The sequence below is a fragment of the Microcebus murinus genome, chromosome 22, assembly GCF_040939455.1.
Source record: "Microcebus murinus isolate Inina chromosome 22, M.murinus_Inina_mat1.0, whole genome shotgun sequence".
NCBI lineage: Eukaryota > Metazoa > Chordata > Mammalia > Primates > Cheirogaleidae > Microcebus > Microcebus murinus.
In genome coordinates, this window is record NC_134125.1 from 26,423,788 (window position 1) to 26,430,854 (window position 7,067).

The following is a 7,067-nucleotide window of genomic DNA, read 5'->3' on the forward strand; positions in this document are numbered from 1 at the left end:
TTTCTGCATTGCTACTCCTGCAGGAAGAGTGAAAAGTGGGATGGCTGGGATCCAGCTGCTTAGGGTGAGGAGCCTGTGCTGTGTATTGCAGGTGCTGCCTGGCACTGCCTTGGGCCTCTTCCTCTTTCATGCAGCTATGCTCCAGGAGGTAACTGGTCATCTCTCCTCTGCTAGCGTACTCCATGGCCAGGCAGTTTTCCTGGGTCTCAGTTACCTCAAATGATTTCGTGGTGTTGGGGTGATTCAGGGCCTTCATACAGGAACTTTCGGGATCATCTCTAGAGGCAGGAGGAGCTCTGCTGACTCTTGCTAATGACCATCATGGCCACCTCTGTCCCAGGCAGGATGCACTAGGATGACTTCATCTCAGCTCAGCAAAATTAAATTATAGATAGCTCTGATTAAAAAGAGAGGAACAGAGAACAGAGGAATTGTTTAGAATATTTAAAAGGAACAAGCTGTTAATTTAAAATTATTTTATATATTAAAACTGTATTATCCAAGGAACTTCAATTAGGTAGAATGAATAAGTAGTTAACCTGTATTCATTTGTTTTTCAACAAATATTTACTGATACTCTCTATGGGCCAGGCATTGTGCTAAGCACCAAAACATAGAAACATAAAATCAATCAAATATGGCATGGTATTGCATGCTAACTGAAAAAATAACATAAAAACACAATGTAAGAAACAAACAAACCAATGAAAGTAACCCATCATATCAACAGCTATAGAAAAAAATTATATGTTCAACGAATTTTGACAAAGTTTCAAAAGCAATTCAATAAAGGAAAGATAGCCTATTTTAAAATGGTGCTGGAGACCAGCCTGGGCAACATAGTGAGGCCCTATCTCTGCAAAACATAAAAAATATTAGCCAGATGTGTTGGCACACACCTGTAATCCCAGCGGCTTGGAAGCCTGAGGTGGGAGGATGCTTTGAGACCAGGAGTTTGAGGTTATAGTGAGCTATAATCGTACCACTGTACTCCAGCCTGGGTGACAGAGTGAGAGGAAAGAAAAGAAAGGAAAGGGGAAAGGAAAGGAAAAAGGAAAAAAAAAAGAAAAAGAAAAAAAAGAAAAGGAAAAGAAAAAGAAAAGGAAAGGAAGAAAAGAACGGAAAGGAAGGAAGAAAGAAAGGGAGAAGGAGGGAAGGAAGGAAGGAAGGAAAGAAGGAAGGAAGGAAGGAAGGAAAGAAGATAGATTAATAAATAAAATGGTACCAGAGCAGTTGGACCACTATAGGTAGACAAAACAAAATAAAACAAAACCTTGACCCGACCTTCAAATCTTATACAAAAGTTAACTCCAATATATAAGGGGTTTAAATGTAAAATGTAAAATTATAAAACCTTCAAGAAAAAATAGGAGAAAATTTTTAGGATCTAGGATTAGGCAAAAGGTTGATAGACTTGACACAAAAAACATGAACTATAAAGGAAAAAATGAGAAACTGGACTTCGTCAAAATTTAAAACTTTTGCTACACAAATGACTGTGTTGAGAGGATAAAGGTTAGGCTAGAGACTGGGAGAAAATACTTGCAAACCACATATCCAACAAAAAACTAGTGTCTATTAATAGAATGTGTACACAATATATAAAGAACTCTCAAACTTGGCATCAAAAACAAACCAATTTTTAAAATAGGCAAAATACATGAAAAAAACAATTTGCTGAAGATTTGTGTGTGTCAAATAAGCACATGAAAATATGTTGAACATAATTTGGTATTAGTGAAATGCAAATTAAAATTATACCTATTGATACAGTGGCTCAAGCCTATAATCATTTTGGGAGGCTGAGGCAGGAGGATTGCTTGTGGCCAGGAGTTTGAGGTTGCAGTGAGCTGTGATGACACCACTGCTCTGTATCCCAGGCAATACAATCTGTGTCTCAAAAAAAAAAATTATACCTGTCAACATGGCTAAAATTAACAATAGTGACAACACCAAGTGCTGATGAGCATGTGGAGAAACTGGATCACTCATCCATTGTTGGAATGTAAAATGGTACAGCTTTCTGGAAATTACTTTGTCAAATTCAAAAAACCACATTGCCCTACTGGGCATGTATCCCAGAAAAACAAGACTTATATTCACATAGATATTTCAATTGCAGCTTTAATTATGTTAAATAATTACCAAATACTGGAATCAGCTGTCACGTTCTTGAACAGATGAATAGTTAAAGAAACAGAACAGCAGGCCGGGCGCGGTGGCTCACGCCTGTAATCCTAACACTCTGGGAAGCCAAGGTGGGTGGATCGCTTGAGGTCAGGAGTTTGAAAACAGCCTGAGCGAGACCCTGTCTCTACCAAAAATAGAAAGAAATTAATTGACCAACTAAAAATACATATACAAAAAATTAGCTGGGCATGGTGGCACATGCCTGTAGTCCCAGCTACTCGGGAGGCTGAGGCAGCAGGATCGCTTGAGCCCAGGAGATTGAGGTTGCTGTGAGCTAGGCTGACGCCATGGCACTCACTCTAGCCTGGGCAACAAAGTGAGATTCTGTCTCAAAAAAAAAAACAAACACAAAATAACAACAACAACAACAAAGAAAACCCAAGAAACAGTACAGCAAAGTCATGAGATACTACTCAGCAATGTGTACATAAGAATAAAGTAATGATACATACAACTTGAATTAATTTCCAATTATCCTGAGTGAAAAAAGCAAATTCCAATAGGTTACATATGGTGTGATTGCATCTGTATAACATGGTTGAAATGGGGAAATTACAGAAATGGAGGATGCCACGGGTTAAGGAGGGGGGTGGTGAAAGGGAAGTGGCGCAGCTACAAAGGAGCAGCGTGACCCCAATTAACAATGGTAGAATACACATCTTCTCAAGCGTACATGAAACATTCTCCAACGTAGACCACATACTATGCTATGAAACAAACCTCACTGCATTTAAAGGATAGAAATAATACAAACTATTTTTTAAATGCAATGACATTAAATTACATCAATAACAGAAAGAAAGTTCTGTGGGACTCTCTTTCCCACAAAGTTCTTGTGGGAAACTCACAAACATGTGAAAATTAAACAACATGCTCTAAATGACCAATGGGTCAAAAAAGACATCAAAAGAGAAATTAGAAAATACTTTGTGATGAACGAAAATGAGGACAGAATATGCCCAAACCCACAGGATGCTGCTAAAGCAGTGCTTAGAGGGAAATTTATTGCCTTAATTATATAATATACTTAAGACACTGGAAGAAGAGGGGTAAACTAACCCTAAAGCAAGCAGAAGGAAGGAAAGAAGTAATAAAGGTTGGAGCACTCATCTATGAAACAGAAAATGAGAAAATGATAGAGAACATCAAGGAAACCAAAAGCTGTCTCTTTGAAAAGATCAACAAAAATGGCAAAACTTTAGATATTTACCGAGCAAACAAAATATAAAACTCAAGTTACTAGAATCAGACATGAAAGAAAGGATATAACTATCAACTTTACAGTAATAAAAAGGAATACTATGAAGAGTTGTATGCCAATAAATTAGATAGCTTAGATAAAATAAACAAATTTCTGGACAAACTGACTCAAGAAGAAACAGACAATCCAAATACCTATAACAACAAGAGATTGAGTTAATAATCAAAAAACTACCCCAAAATACTAACAGGCCCAGATGACTTTACTGCTGAATTCTATCAAACATTAAAAAAAAAATTGTATCAATTCTTCACAAAATCTTCAAAGAAATAGAAAAGGAGAGGAACACTTCCCAACTTATTCACTGATTCCACAAGACCAATATCACCTTGACACCAAAACTAAAGACCTCACAAGAAAACCGCAGACCAATGCATTTTAGGAATATGGATTTAAAAAATCTCAAGAAATACAATGACATGTAAAAACCTTATATACTATAGCCAAGTGGGATTTTTCACAGGAATGAATGGATGGTTCAACATACAAAAATCAAGTAAGCAGAATTAGAAGGAAACATCCTCAACCTGATAAACCTCATCTGTGAAAAGCCCACAATTAGTATAATATTTAATGGCGAAAGACTGGATGCTTTCTTCCCAATCAGTAATAAAACAAGGGTGTCCACTCTTGGCACTTCTATTCAATATTGTACTAGAGATTTGGGCCAGATTAGGTGAGAAAAAGAAAAGACATCAGATAGGAAAAGAAGTATCTCTCTATTCACAGATGACATGATATTGTACAAAAAAAATTCTAAAAAGTCCAGTAAAAAAATATGAGAACTAATGAATGAGTTCAGCAAGATTGCAGGATATAATATCAATATATAAAAATCAATTGTGTTTTATACCCTTGCAATGAAAGATCTGAAAGTGAAATTTTAAAAAACACTTCCACTTGCAATAGCCTCAAAAAGAATAAAATAGTTGGGAATAGAATTTATAAGAAAACTATAAAACTTAATACTCTGGAAACTTCAAAATATTGTTGAAAGAAATTAAAGAAGACCTAAACAAATGGATAGACATAGATGTTTATCAACTGGAAGACTTGGTATTATTAGGATAGCAATATTCCCCAAACTGATCTGCAGATTGATCACAATCCCTAGTAGAATTGTAACTGGCTTCTTTATAGAAATTGACAAGTTGATCTTAAGATTCATAGAGACTCAGAGGCCCAAGAATAGCCAAAAAATTTTGAAAAAGAACAACTATGTGGGAGAACTCATGCTTCTTGATTTTAAAACTTACTATAAAGCAACAGCAATAAAGACAATGTGGTATTGGCATAAGGATAGACATATTTCAACAGAACAGAGTCCAGAAAAAACCCATGTGACTATGCTCCTCTGATTTTCAACAAGGGAGCCAAGACCATGCAATGGGGGAAAGAATAGTCTTTTTAATAAATGATGCTAGGACATCTGGATAACCACATGTAAAATAATGAAGCTAGACTCTTCACATCATATACAAAAATTTATTCAAAATGGATCAAAGTTCTCAACGTAAGAGCTAAAACTATAAAAAACTTTGTAGTATAGTAAATTTGTATGACCTTTGATTTAGTTGTGATTTCTTAGATATGAGACTAACAGCATGCGCAACAAAAGAAAAATATAGATAAATTGGACTTCATCAATATTGAAAACGTCTATGCTTCAAAGGACATTATCAAGAAAATAAAAAGACAAACTATAGGCTGGGCGCGGTGGCTCACGCCTGTAATCCTAGCTGTCTGGGAGGCCGAGGTGGGAGGATCGCTCAAGTTCAGGAGTCTGAAACCAGCCTGAGCAAGAGCGAGACCCCGTCTCTACTATAAATAGAAAGAAGTATAGAGAAATGTAGCCAACTAAAAAAATATATATAGAAAAAATGAGCCGGGCATGGTGGCACATGCCTGTAGTCCCAGCTACTCGGGAGGCTGAGGCAGGAGGATCACTTGAGCCCAGGAGATTGAGGTTGCTGTGAGCTAGGCTGACGCCATGGCACTCTAGCCCGGGCAACAGAGTGAGACTGTCTCAAAAAAACCCCCCAAAAAACAAAAAACAAAGACAAAAAGACAAAGACAAAAAAAAAAAAAAGCCTACAGAATGGGAAAAAAATATATGCAAATCATATATCTGATAATGACCTTTTATTTTGAATGTATAAAAAGCTCTCAAAACTCAATGATAAAAAGACAAATAGCCCAATTTGAAAGTTGGCAAAGGATCCGAATAAACATTTCTTCAAATAAGATATACAAGTGGCTAATAAGCACCTGAAAGGTTGCTAAATATATTTAGTCACTAGGGAAATGCAAACCCAAACCACAGTGAGATACCACTTTACATGTACTGGGAGGGGTGGTTTAACAAAAATAATCTGATAATAGTTAAGTGTTAACAAAGATGTGGAAAAGCTGGAACCCTTACCCACCACTGGTATGAATGTAAAATGGCGCAGCCACATTGGAGGGCAGAATGGCAGTTTGTCAAACAGTTAATTATAGAGTTAATATATGATGCAGCGATTCCATTCATAGGGGGATGTGTGTGTATGTGTGTGTGAAATGAAAACACATTCCCACATACAAACTTGTATACGCATGTTTAGGGTTCCATTATGCATAACTGTCAATAGGTGGGAATAATCCAAATGTCTACCAACAGGTGAATGGGTTAGCGAAATGTGGTATATCCACACAATGGGATATTATTTGGCCACCGTAAGGAGTGAAACGGTGTTACATGCTACGACATGGATGAACCCTGAAATCATTATGGTTAGTGAAAGAAGCCAGACACAAAAGAACAAATATTCTGTGATTCCACTTCTGTGAAATGTTCGGAATAGGCAAATCTATAAAGATAGAAAGCAGACTGTGGTTGCCTAGGGATGATGGGCGGGGTGTGGGCTTGGGGCTTCTTTCTGAGGTGATGAAAACATTCTAATGACTGTGGTGATGCTTGCTCATATGTGACTATACTAAAAACCATTAAATTGAACAGTTTTTTTTTTTTTTTTTGAGACAGAGTCTCGCTTTGTTGCCCAGGCTAGAGTGAGTGCCGTGACATCAGCCTAGCTTACAGCAACCTCCAACTCCTGGGCTCAGGCAATCCTGCTGCCTCAGCCTCCCAAGTAGCTGGGACTACAGGCATGCGCCACCATGCCTGCCTAATTTTTTTTTCTCTATTTATTAGTTGGCCAATTAATTTCTTCCTATTTATAGTAGAGACGAGGTCTCGCTCTTGCTCAGGCTGGTTTTGAACTCCTGACCTCGAGCAATCCTCCCGCCTCGGCCTCCCAGAGTGCTAGGATTACAGGCGTGAGCCACCACGCCCAGCCCATTATCTCTTGAAATATATTTTTCTATCATCCCTTTGTCTCCTCTCCGTTAGCAACTTTGATTCCTTGTATTTCCTAATTGAAGTCAGCCCTTGGCTTTCTGATGCTATTTTCTTTTCTTTCCTCTTTTGGATTTTTTCTGTTTTGGAACATTTCTGTTGCTATGCCTTCAAGTTCACTGACCTTTCCTTCTTCTGTATCTAACATGCCATTAATCCTGTCCCATGCATTTTTCATCTTGATGTTGTAGTTTTCATGTCTAGAAGTTAAGATTTGTGACT